Raw genomic sequence first — 13,592 nt, 5'->3', positions numbered from 1 at the left:
AGGCAAGCCAGTGGTGGCGCACGCCTTTAATCCCAGCACTCTGGGAGGCAGAGGCAGGTGGATTCCTGAGTTCGAAGCCAGCCTGGTCTACAGAGTGAGTTCCAGGACAGCCAGGGCTACACAGAGAAACCCTGTCTCAGAAAAAAATAAATCTTCTAGGATTGTAGAAATGGCTCTGCAGCTAACAGCACTTGCTGCTCTTGTAGAGGCCTAGGTTTGACTCCCACCATCCACATGATAGCTCACACCTTCAGGACTGACGCCCTCTTTTGTTAAGACAGATGTGTATCGTCGAGCCAAATGACCCAAACACATAAAATTTCTCTTTGTTGTTGTTTTGTGAGCTAGGGTTTCTCTGTAGCCCTGGCTGTCCAGGAACTCAGTAGACCAGGCTGGCCTCAAACTCCGAGGGATTAAAGATGTGCACCAACAAACCCAGCATAAAAAAATATATATTTAAATGATTTTTTTAAAAAATCCAGCCGGGCGGTGGCGCACACCTGTAATTCCAGCACTCTGGGAGGCAGAGGCAGGCAGATTTCTGAGTTTGAGGCTAGCCTGGTCTACAGAGTGAGTTCCAGGACAGCCGGGGATACACAGAGAAACCCTGTCTGGAAAAAAAACAAATCAAAAAAAAAAAAATCCTTAGTTTCTTCACAACTCTAAGCCCCTTCACTTTGTAGTTACTATGAAATTCTGAGCACCTGTATCCACTTGGGTCATTAGGGCTCAATTACAGGGGGGTTCCCCAAATTCTAGAGCTAGAGGCAGCAAGATCAGGAAAGTGAAGCAATTTTCACTTTGTAAATTACGTAGTGAAACTGAGCCCACCCTATCTCAAGAACAAACTGCTAGCAGGAGGCGGTGACACACACATCTCGTCCAACAGCACTCAGGAGCCTGGTGTGATGGTACACACAGCACGTAGGGCAGAAGCAGGTGAATCTAGGCAGCCTGGTCTACATATGAAGTTCAGGCTAGGCAGGGCCACATAGGCCTTGTCTCAAAGAATTAAAAAAATTACAATATGAAACCTAGGAGTGGGGCTATAGCTCAGTGGTTAGGCACATGCTCTTTTCAGGAAATCCGAATTTGGTTCCCAGCACCTCTTTCAGGTGGCTCACACAAACACACACACACACACACACACTCTGTCACACACACTGTCACACACTGTCTCTCACACACACACACACATACACACACACTCACAAACAGTTTTCAAAAATCTTTAAGCCCAGGATGGATGTGATTGCACACACTTTCAACCTTAGCACTCAGGAGGCAGAATGGAAATTTGAGGCCAGCATAGTTTACACAGCAAGTTCCAAGCCAGACAGAACTGAATAGTGAGACCCTGTCTCAAAAAAAAAAAATGGTAATAATAATCTCTAGGTCCCACCCAGCGCCCCACACCTTTAATCCCAGCACCAGGAAGGCGGCAGCAGGTGGATCTGCCTGAGTCCGAGGCCAGCTTGTTTTACCTGTGTCTAGGCTACCAAGGACTACATCGTAAAAGACCCTGTATCAAACAAAAATAAGAAAAACGGGGCCCGTGGCATGGATCTGCGGGGAGCAGCCTGATGATAGCTTGATCTCTGGGGCCCACGTAATGTACACACACGCGCGCACTGCTTAAAACGTAATGACAGAGTCTGGACATGCACATCAAGTTAGACCCAGGTCCAAATCCCAAATGCAATGGTTCGACGCTATAGTCCCAGCACCTGGGAGGTTGAGGTAGGAAGCCCAAAACTTCAAGGTCATCCTCTGCTACACAGCGACTCAGAGTTATAACAAACAAGAAAAACTCCCAGCTGTATTTTCCCTCTACCTATCATTGAGAACATTAACCTGAATCTTGTCACTCTCTGGGCCTTGGAGCTCACAAGTTCACATCTGTATTTACAGCTCCCCCCCTCCGCCTCCGCCCCTGCCCCCCACCTCCATCCCCCTGCCCCCACCCTGCCCCTCCACCCCGGGAACTGGCCTGGCTGTTCTCACACTTGTTCTTACAATTAGCAGGACACTCGAAACTGAGCTTTGCACATTACAGATCCCACTTTCCCCAACCAAAAGCTCTCCTCATAGAAGAGGATCTCCAAGCCATCCAGCACAGGAGGCGGGAAATGTGTATAGCGTGCCGTGCTGTGAGCAGGTTTGAGGAGCAGCTGGCACTTGCTGTTTCTTGCATCCAACTCTCTAGAGGTTAGTGGTGCACCTATATACAAAGAAGACAGGCAGGCTGTATTGTTCAGGTTGGCAGAAGGAGTAGTTCATGAATCAGGCAAGAATCAGGGGACTGGGACGTAGTGCCTTTGGTACTACATAGCAATGGACAAAGTTCTGCATTCAATCCTAGCCCCTCAGAAGTCAGGCGCGGTGGTACGTGGTCTCTAGTCCTAGCGCCTGGGAACTGGAAGCAGGAAGATTTAAAGTCACATGTCAATCCTGTCATGCTGGCTAGGTTCATTCAATGTTACACAGCTAGAGACATTTTGGAAGAGGGAATCTCAGTTGAGAAAATGCCCCCACTAGATGGTCCTGTGAGCAAGTCTGATAGGTGTAGAAAGGGCCTGGTTCACTGTGGATGCTGCCACCCCTGGACCTGGGTGCTGTAAAAAAGCAGGCTGAGTCACACAGTGGGGGTGCATGCCTTTAATCCCAGCAGGATTGATCAGGAAGCAGGGGGAAGTGGATCTCTGTGAGTTCGAGGCCAGCCTGGTCTACAAAGCAAGTTCTAGGACAGCCAGGGCTACACAGAGAAACCCCGTCTCCTGAGAGAGAGAGAGAGAGAGAGAGAGAGAGAGAGAGAGAGAGAGAGAGGAGGCTGAACAATCTTTAGGGTTCCCCAGTAAGCAGCACTTCTCTAGGTCCTCTCCATCAGTTCCTGCTTCCAGGTTCCTGCCTTGGGAATCCTGTCCTAAAGTCCCTCAGTGACCTGAGTGTGACCTGAGCATTGGAAGCAGAAATAAACCCTTCTCTCCCAAAGTTGTTTATGGCCATGGTGTTTTATCACAGCGACTGAAACTCTACACAAGACACTTGTCTAAGCAAATTCACGCCAGACTGAGCAACATAAGATTCCATCTTGAGGTGGAGGTAGAGCAGGGGGGATGGAAGAGAAGGCAGAAGGAGAGGAAAGAAGAGACAATGGTTAGGGGAGGTTGCTGGGGATTGTAGCTCAGCGGTAGATTACTTAGATGTTATGCCTCACCACACAAAAGGAAAATGAAAAAGGTATCGTAGCTTTGTGTATTGTGCTTGTGTTGGCCACTAGATTGCCTATTATGGCAGCGGTGGCAGTGGTGATGATGGTGGTGGTGGTAATTATTTTCCAGCACTGGGAATCAAGCTAACAGAATCATGAAGCTTAAGAAAACACACTGCAAGCCGGGCGTGGTGGCGCACGCCTGTGATCCCAGCACTTGGGAGGCAGAAGCAGGCAGATTTCTGAGTTCGAGGCCAGCCTGGTCTACAGAGTGTGTTCCAGGACAACCAGAGCTACACAGAGAAACCCTGTCTCAAAAAAAACCAAATCCAAAAAAAAAGAAAAAGAAAAGAAAAGAAAAACTAAAAAATAAAATAGAAGAAACAAAGCACTCTGCCACTGAGAAGCACCCCTAGGTCCCCATTGTAACATTACAAATCATTCCTATGATATCAGAGGCAGGTTTTGTGATTGGTTGAAAGCCAAACCCAAGGCCAAAGGGACAGCATTAGGAAGTATGTCTCTGGGAAATGGTGAGGTCATGAAGGTGTGATCTCAGGAATGGAATCAGAGCACCTATGAAAGAGATTCTAGCATGGTGATGTCCTCCCGTAATCTAGGCACTTGGGGGGGGGGGGGGGGGCAGAGACAGGCAGATCTCATCTCTGAGAGTTCAAGACCAGCTTGCTCTGTACCAGGAGTTCTAGGACCATGTTATCATCTACCCCATCTCCAGAATCTGAGAAGTGGGCTAAGTACCCAGCTTATGGTAATTAGCCCGAACAGCCATGCTGGGACAAGTAATGCCTTCCTTTCTGTCTGGTTGGTGTGCAGGTGACCAGGGAGAGCAGAACTGGGTGTCAGATGACATGGAACAGGAGTTGCAGGGCACTGTGAGCACCCAAGAGGGTGCTGGGGACCAAATTCTCTGGTCCTCTGGAAGAGCAGCAAATGCTCTTAACGCTGAACTATCTCTTCAGCCCCCACCCCACCCCTCACCCACATTTTTTTAAGCAGGTTTTTCTACTTTTGGGTTCAAGAAGTCTGTCTGCCTCAGCCTCCTGAGTGGCCCACACCACACCACACTTCACTCTGCAATCTATGAAGACTGACTGTAGGAGATGAAGCTTGGCAGCAAAATGCTTGCCTAGCATTCCTCAGCAGTAGGGCTACTAAAGAAGAAGGGGCTGGAGAGATGATGGCTCAGCGGTTAAGAGTACCAACTGCTTTTCCAAAGGTCCTGAGTTCAAATCTCAGCAACCACATGGTGACTCACAACCTGTAAAGAGATCTGACTTCCTCTTCTGGAGTATCTGAAGATAACTACAGTGCACTTACATATAATAAAATAATAATCTTTAAAAATAAAAAGGAGAGAAGCCGGGCGGTGGTGGCGCACGCCTGTAATCCCAGCACTCTGGGAGGCAGAGGAGGATTTCTGAGTTCAAGGCCAGCCTGGTCTACAGAGTGAGTTCCAGGACAGTCAGGGCTATACAGAAAAACCCTGTCTCGAAAAAACCAAACCCCAAAAAAAAAACAAAAAAAAAAACAAAAAAAAAAAAGAAGAAGAAGAAGAAGAAGAAAAAGAAGAAGAAGGAGAGGGAGGAAGAAGAGGAGGGGGAAGAGGAGGGGGGAAGGAAGAAGAGGAGGAGGAGGAGGAGAAGCAGTCACAGCAACTAGAAGCATCTTTTCCCAAACAGCATGAATATATATCAGTTATTGTTGGGATGAGATAATTTTCACATCAGATGTGTATATACATATATAGACATATATGTAAGGAATTTTGTTACAGAACCAAAGTTTTTCAAGTTGTTTGTTTTTTATGCTGAAAAATAGCATAACTCTGTTTTCAAGAATATGTCTTTGTTTCCCCTTGTTGGAGTGGGTATGGCCTTTTTGGAGGAAGTATGTCACTGTGGGGGTGGGCAATGAGACACTCACATGGGAGCCAGTTTTCTCCTAGCAGCCTTCAGATGAAGATGTAGAACTCTCAGCTTCTCCTGCACCGTGCCTGTCTGGATGCTGCCATGCTCCTGCCTTGATGATAATGGACTGAACCTCTGAACCTGTAAACCAGCCCCAACTAAACGTTGTCCTTATAAGAGTTGCCTTGGTCATGGTGTCTGTTCACAGCAGTAAAACTCTAAGACCTAAGTTGGTATCAGGGACGGGGGTTTTGCTGTGACAGACCTGACCATGCTTTTGTTTGGAAGAATGTGGATTCTGGGTCTTTGGGTTTGGAAAGTCATGGAATGTTTTAAGTGGGCCTTGATGGGTCATCCTAGAAGGACTGTGAAAGACTATGTTGCTGAGAGTTCTATATCTTCATCTGAAGGCTGAGAGAAGAAAACTGGCTCCCACATGAGGGCAGAGGGTCTTCTTGCCCCCCCCTGACATATTTCCTCCAATATGGCCACACCCACTCCAACAAGGTCACACCTCCTAATAGTGCCACTCCCTGGGCCAAGCATATACAAACCACCACAAAGTTTTTCAAGTTCTGTTTTTATTTTTATACTGAAAATAGTATAACTATTTTCAAGAGTGTTTCCCCCTCCCTCTCCTCACTGTCACACACTCCTCTATGTCTTCTCTCCCCCCTCTACCTCCTCCTCTACCTTTCCCTCTCTCTCCATCCCTCTCTCTCTCTCTCTCTCTCTCTCTCCATCCCTCCCTCCCTCCTTTTCCTCCACGTCTAGATCTCACTACCCAGCTGAAGTTGGCACAGAATTTGTTACGAAGTCAGGCTCAAACCTGAGAGCCTGTCTTTCGGGTTTCTACAACCAAGCCCAGCACAAACCATTTAATAACCTACTAGCCAAGAAAGAGATTGGTTTCTCCTTTGGTTTGCAGAAGGCAAAAGACTGGAAACTACCTGACTTTCAGAAAGATTTGTTACTTACTCATTAAAGTCATTCAGGGTCTAATTTTGTGATAAGTTTCAGCTAGGCTTACCAACTGATAATTGTACTCCATTTTCTTGTATTAGGGGCAGCTTGCTAGAAAAGTTTGGGGAATACTAAATGATGCTAAGTCATCATATGGAGTACTTTGAATATGGTTTTCTCCGGAATTTTGGAGTTTCACCTGTAGTCTCCTCAGTGTATACAACAATGAAATTCAATACGGTTGATTGCTTTGAGTTGAGGTTTCCAGAGGCAACCCAAGCTGGTTTATAATTCTCCGGTCTCTCTCTCTGTCTTCTAAGTGTAGGGGTTATAGACACGTGCCTCCATGCCTAGATTTATGTGTATAATTTTCACTTTTCTTCTTCTTTCTCCTCCTCCTCTTCCTCCTCCTCCTCCTCCTCCTCCTCCTCCTTCTCCTCCTCCTCCTCAGGGCTTCACCATCAAGGTGGCCTGAAACTCACAGAGATCTGAAATAGAGATCCACCTGCCTCTGTCTCTTGAGTGCTAGACTTAAAGGTATGGCCCATGTCTTTAAGGTGGTGGCATATGCCTTTGGTCCCAGCACAGAGTCAAGTAGATCTCTGTGACTTTGTGGCTAGTCTGATCTGCAGAACGAGTTCCAGGACAGCCGGGGCTATAAAGAGAAAAACCCAAAAATAAACAGAGCAAAAAGGTGTGGCCCACCATGTCTGGCCCATTTTTCTTTCTTACCTTTTTTCTTTCTTTCTTTCTTTTTTTTTTTTTTTTTTTCTGAGACAGGGTTTCTCTGTGTAGCCCTGGCTGTCCTGGAACTCACTCCGTAGACCAGGCTGGCCTTGAACTCAGAAATCCACCTGCCTCTGCCTCCCAGAGTGCTGGGATTACAGGCATGCGCCACCACCGCCCGGCTTTTTTTTTTTTTAACAGCCACACAAAGGAGCTAGAGCAGCAGTTCTTAGCCTTCCTCACGCTGCAGCCCTTTAATGCACTTCCTCATGTTATGTTGACTCCCAACCATAAAATTGTTTCATGGCTACTTCATAACTGTGCCTTTGCTACTGCTGTGAATAATGTAAGTATCTGGGCTGGAGAGATGGCTCAACAGTTAGGAGCACTGACTGTGCTTCCAAAGGTCCTGAGTTCAATTCCCAGGAACTACATGGTAGCTCACAACCATCTGTAATCTGATGCCCTCTTCTGGTGTGTCTGAAGACAGCTACAGTGTACTCATATATAATAAATAAATAAATCTTTAAAAAAAAATAATGTGCCAGGTGGTGGTGGTTTAATACCAGCACTTGGGAGGCAGAGGCAGATGGATTTCTGAGTTCAAGGCCAGCCTGGTCTACAAAGTGAGTTTCAGGACAGCCAGGGCTACACAGAGAGACCCTGTCTCGAAGAAAAAAAAAGGGGGGGGAAATAATGTAAGCATCTGATATGCAGGACATTTGATGTTCAACCCCCAAAGGGGTTGAGACCCTCATATTGAGAACATGTGTGTTAGAGAGAGGCCCAGTGTGTGCGATCATTTGCTGCTCTTAGGGAAAACTGACTTCTGTTCCCCGGCTCACAACTGCCTGTAAGTCCAGTTCCAGAGAATCCAACGTCCTCTGGCTTCCAGTTGTACTTGTACACAGTGGTGCATATAAACTCACATAGGCACACATATGTCAGGAGCCATTTTGCCGCCTTCTGCCAAATCCAGGCAGAGTCAAGGCAGGTCAGGGTCTTCTGACAGATTTCCTGGCCTGCTAACACATGAAAGAATAAAAGGAGATACACTTGATGCTCAAGGCGAGGGGTCAAATGTTCTATTAATCTTGGTGGAAGAAACAGGGAGGCCTCCAAATAAAACCAGACATCCTGTGTATACGTCAGCCATTGTTTGTGCTAGCTTGTGAATTTGCTTCCCACAGCACTGTGGGGTATAAAAAGGCTACGTAAAATAAACTCAGGGCCTCAGTATTAACTGGAACTATCCCTTATCTCTTCTTTCTGTCTTTCCTATAATCATCCTCTCTGCCCTCTCAGAGGCTGTCCGACTCCTACCGCTGGATCTGGCACACACGTATACACATAAATAAAACAAGAAAGAAATCTCTCAAAATATTAAATACATATACTGGAACTGACCTGAGGTATAGCTCTATGGAAGGCTTGCTGAACAGACAGAAGGCTGCTGGGTTTGATGCCCACTACCACTCTCAGGACACAAGATGAAGTCATGTTAATCAGAATTCAGTTACACCTAGGAAAGCTATGCCCCTAGTACACATATCCTATGTTATCCCTGTATGGTTCAAAAAAAAAAACATCCCATGGCTTGTGTGTGAACCTGGCCCTCAGCTGACATTGCTACTTTGGGAGGTTGTGAGACTTGGCAGGCAAAAGTGAGTCTTTGAAGCAGAATTGATGGAAACAGGGTAGAGAAATCACACAGGCATCAGGCAAGTGGTGGTGCACGCCTTTAATCCCAGCACTTGGGAGGCAGAGGCAGGCAGATTTCTGGGTTTGAGGCCAGCCTGGTCTACAGAGTGAGTTCTAGGACAGCCAGGGCTACACAGAGAAACCCTCTCTCGAAAAAAAAAAAAAATCAAACAAAAAACAAAACAAAACAAAAAAACAAAAAAGAAAAGAAAAAAGAAAAGAAAGAAAATGAAAAAAGATACTGCACAGGCAGCATGCTGGTTTAAATAACACATCCCACCTAGTGCTAATATCTGAATTCTTGGTCCCCTGGCTAGTTGTTGTTGGGGAAGGCTTATGTATGAGGCCCTGAAGGCAGGCTTTGAGGTTTCTTTTCTTTCTTTCTTTCTTTCTTTCTTTCTTTCTTTCTTTCTTTCTTTCTTTCTTTCTTTCTTTCTTTCTTTCTTTTTTTGGTTTTTTGAGACAGGGTTTCTCTGTGTAGCCCTGGCTGTCCTGGAACTCACTCTGTAGACCAGGCTGGCGGATCCTAGGAACTGGACTCTCCTCTGAGGAGCATCAAGCACTTTCAGCTGCTGAGCCTTCTCTTCCAGTAGCTCCTCCTTCTTTTGCTCTGTCTCTTTCAGACCCTGCCCAGAGGGTAAGTGTGCTTTCCCCAATAATTTGAGATTTTGGCTCTTTCAGTCTTTCCTCAAGGCTACTTCCCATTTGCCATGTGTAACCCAGAAAGGGACAGAGTGGTGCTTTGAATATGCTTGGCCCATGGGAAGTAGCACTGCTAGGAGGTGTGGCCTTGTTGGAGGAAGTGCATCACTGTGGAGGTGGGCTCTGAGGTCCTCCACTCAGGCTCTGCCCAGTGCAGAAGAGACCCTCCTCCTGGATGCCTTGGGAAAGAGAAACTCCTGTTTGCTTGTGGATCCAGATGTAGAACTCTCAGCTCCTCCTCTACCATGACTGCCTGCATGCGGCCATGGTTCTCACCAAGATGATAATGGACTGAACCCCTGAAACTGTAAGCCAGCCTAATTAAATGTTTGCTTTTATAAGAATTGCCAGGGCTGGCGAGATGGCTCAGTGGGTAAGAGCACTGACTGCTCATGAGTTCAAATCCCAGCAACCACATGGTGGCTCACCACCATCCATAATTCGAAACAAATAAAAAACCTTTGGGCTGGAGCAAGCGGGGGCCAGAGCAAGAGGGAGAAGGGAGGGGGGGAAAAGTTGTCTTGATCAAGACAAATGGTTCTCTTTCTCCTTTTCCTTATCCCTCCTCCAGGCAGCCTAGATGTACAGCTTTCCTTCCTTGTCTTTTTTCTTTTGTTTGTTTCGTTTTTCATTTTTCCCAGACAGGGTTTCTCTGTGTCCTGGAGCTCACTCTGTAGTCCAGGCTGGCCTTGAACTCACAATCTTGGCCTCAAAATCTGTCCTTAAATTCTTTTAATAAGTTGGGCGGTGGTGGCCCACGCCTGTAATCACACCTGTAGCATGATGCAAAATACACTCAGTTTAATGTCCAAAGTCCCCAGAGTCTATCTAATACAGTCTCAACAATGTTTTAAAGTCCAAAGGTCAGAGTCTCTTCTGAGATTCATGAAATCTCTTAACTGTAATCCCCTATAAAATCAAAATCAGCCAGGCGGTGATGGCGCATGCCTTTAATCCCAGCACTTGGAAGGCAGAGGCAGGCAGATTTCTGAGTTCAAGGCCAGCCTGGGCTACAGAGTGAGTTCCAGGACAGCCAGGGCTACACAGAGAAACCCTGTGTCAAAAAAAAAAAAAAAAAAACTCAAATAAATAAATAAATTAATTAATTAATTAATTTAATAATGAGACAAAGAGCCAGTTTCTGTCTCTGAAAACCCAGAGGGAGGGGGCTTGGAAGGGGAGAGGGAGGGGAGGCTAAGAACCTCAGTTTCCCCAGGAACAGAACTTTTGAAGCTTGTAACCCAGCCTTGCTTCCTGACTCATTTGCAGCTCCCTGACCTGACCACTGTGTAAGATGCAACTTACAGATGGGCAACTGTAAGGGCCACTGGCACATGTCCCCTTGCCTCGGAGCCACTCCTGGCCTGTGATGTCCTGAAATTCCCAGAAACTGTAAGTCCAAACACATCCTCCCTCCTCAAGTTGCTTCTGTCAGAGATTCTGTCAGTGACAAGAAAAGTGACTAAAGCTCCTGCTCCTGACTGCAGCCATGGCCTGTGACCACCAGGAGATGGCTCCTTCTTTGTGAGGCTCTACAGGCAAGCCACTTGTATCTCTCTGTATGTCCTGCATCTTTGGTTCATCCAGCTGCAAACCAAAAGCAAGAGGGTGAAGTAGAAAGATGGCCTAGCAGGTAAGAGCATTTACCACCCAATCACGAAGACCAGAATTCAGATCCCAGTACCCACAGAGTAGGCCAGCCATCCTGGGCATGCCTGTAACTCCAGCTCTGGGCAAGGAGGGTGTGGGGCCTGCTGACTGCCAGCCAACCTGGACAAAATGTGACGTTCAGGAAAAGACCTTAACTAAAGGACCAGGCAGACAGTGGTAAGCAGCCGCACATGCACAGACCCGCAAATAAATAAGTGCTATTCTGTTTTAGATGAGGCTAGAACATGAGAAAATGTTGCTGTCTCTCTGTCTTGGAACCAGACAGAGCTGGTTCCAAAGGCTGACTGAACTTTGTAGGACTGTGTCTGTAAACTGGAGAGATGCCCGGAGAAACCCGATTGGTTTTTTTCTTGTTTAGAGGTCTCCTTTTTCCCAGGTTAGCCTCAAACTCACTATGTAATCAAGGATGACTTTGAACTCCAAATGAGTCACCAACCGGAGCTGTAGGCATTGCTGGGGACCGAGCCCAGGTACAAGTTTAGGTGAGCACCTCACCAACCGAGCCATGTCCTTAGCTAGCCAGGCTGACTTTGAAGCAGTATGACGGTGTTTCTGAGAGGCCCACAGGGGGCTCTGTTAGTGGCAGCTGAGAACAGGCAGCAGACCTCCAGCCTCAGCAGGTGGATTCTGGCAAGAAGTTGTAAACTAAAAACATGAGCTCCAAGCTCAGGTGATTAAAATAACTTCACTACCAAGAATATTGCTTGGTCTCCCAAGAAATTCCTTTTCCCAAGATTTTACTTTTAGACAAAAGCCACTATTCCCTCAGGGACTTGAAGAAAATTCCTACTTGCTAAAAAAAAAAAAAAAAAAGTGCGCGCACAAGCGATTTTCCTTATCTCTGACCGCTGGAACTGGTGGTCCTGTGGCTTTTCTCCATTAACATATGACTGGTGCCTATTAACTTGTCAATGGTGGCCTCTAGGCTCCCTTAGTTCCAGCTCACAAGCCCAGTCCAGCCCACAAAGTCCCCCACCCCCACCCCGTACTAGCAGGTTGTGTGTCAACTTGACTTAGTCATCCGAGAGGAAGAGCCTTAGTTGAGGAAATGCCTCCCTTGAGATCCAGTTGTAAGGCATCTTCTCAATTAGCGATCAATAGGGAAGTAGGTGGAGCCCACACCCCCCTCCAGCTGTGTCCTGAGTTCTGTAGGAAGGCGGGCTGAGCAAGCCAGACCGCAGCATCCATCGAGGGCTTGCGCACCAGCTCCCGCTTCCAGGATCCCGCCCTGTTTGGTTTCCCCGCCCTGACTTCCTTCAAGGATGAAGAATGATGTGGAAGGATAAGCCAAAATAAACCCTTTCCTCGACAGCTTGCTTCTTGGTCGAGGTATTTCATTGCAGCATCAGGAACCCCAGCTAAGGCACCCCCTTTCTTCACTTACCAATTCTGTCCTGGAAATCTTTCTCCTGTCGCTTCTTCTTGCTTTCCCTAGAGACAGCCTTGGCAGTTTGGAATCAACTTTTCCCTCTTCACCCACGGAACGGCTATTTTGGTTTCTGTGCCCATTTTCATTCAGATGTGTTTAAGCCCTGCCAAGATTCCTCATAGAAATCGAGATAATGAATATGTCTCTCTCTCTTATTTTTTTTTATTCCTGAGCCACTATGTTCCTGGTAATTTACTAAGCAAAATAGAAAACTAATACAGATGGTTTGTAGTAAGGGAATAAATGTTTTCGTAGGACTTAATAAAACATGTTCCAGCTACTATATTGAATAACCCACACACCCTTTAAAAGAAATAATGTTCCATGTTTACCTACATTTAAAAACAAAAACAAACCCCCAAAATCCCAGTTTCAAATTGTTTGCTTTTTGAGACAAGGTCTCATTATATAGCTCTGGCTTGTCTATATATAGACCAGGCTGGCCTCCAACTCCCAGAGATCTCCTGGCTTCTGCCGCCCAAGTGCTGGGGCTAAAGGCTTGTACCGCCACATCTGGTTAAATGTCTTTTTTTTTTTTTTTTTTTTAATTTTCTTTTCCAACATGATTTTTCAGCTATATATTTCCAGTTAAAGTTTAAAAAAAAATTAATGCTAACTGCAGGCCTGCAAGTATATTTATTATATGCCTATTTGTGGAGGTCACAAGGAAACTAGAGAATTCGTGGAACTGGAGTTACAGACAGTTGTGAGCTGCACGATATCAAACTCTTGTTCTCAGCAAAGGTAGCAAGTACTCTTAACCACTGAGCCATCTTGCCTGCCCCTCCAGTTATACTGAAAGGAATGAACTTTACATGAGTACACTGCTTCAGCTCCTCCATTGGGTTCTCTCACCGAAAGACATTTTGTTAAATTAGTATCATCACTTACGAGAACTTATTTATTCATTTGTATATGCAGAATGTGTGTTGTACATATACATACATACATACCTGTGTACTCAGACATCAGTACACATGAACACCAGAGGCTGATGCCTTATGGGGCTCAATTTTCAATGATTTTTCTAAGACAAATCTCTCACTCTTACTGAGCCCAGAGCTAACCAATTGGCTACCAAGCTCCAATCCTCCAGTGTCCATTTCCCCAGTGCGGCTGGTACATCTGTGTGGAATCCTTACACAGCTTGAGTTTAAGAGCCCTAAATACAGGTGAGGAGAAAAGAAGAAAGACAGATATCTATACAGAAGAGCTGGGATCAGGCAGTCTGGGCTCTGTGGAGAAGCCTCAGTCAGCATGG

The sequence above is a fragment of the Apodemus sylvaticus genome, chromosome 19 (genome assembly GCF_947179515.1).
Source record: "Apodemus sylvaticus chromosome 19, mApoSyl1.1, whole genome shotgun sequence".
In the NCBI taxonomy this organism is placed as follows: Eukaryota; Metazoa; Chordata; class Mammalia; order Rodentia; family Muridae; genus Apodemus; species Apodemus sylvaticus.
This window is presented reverse-complemented; position numbering follows the sequence as displayed.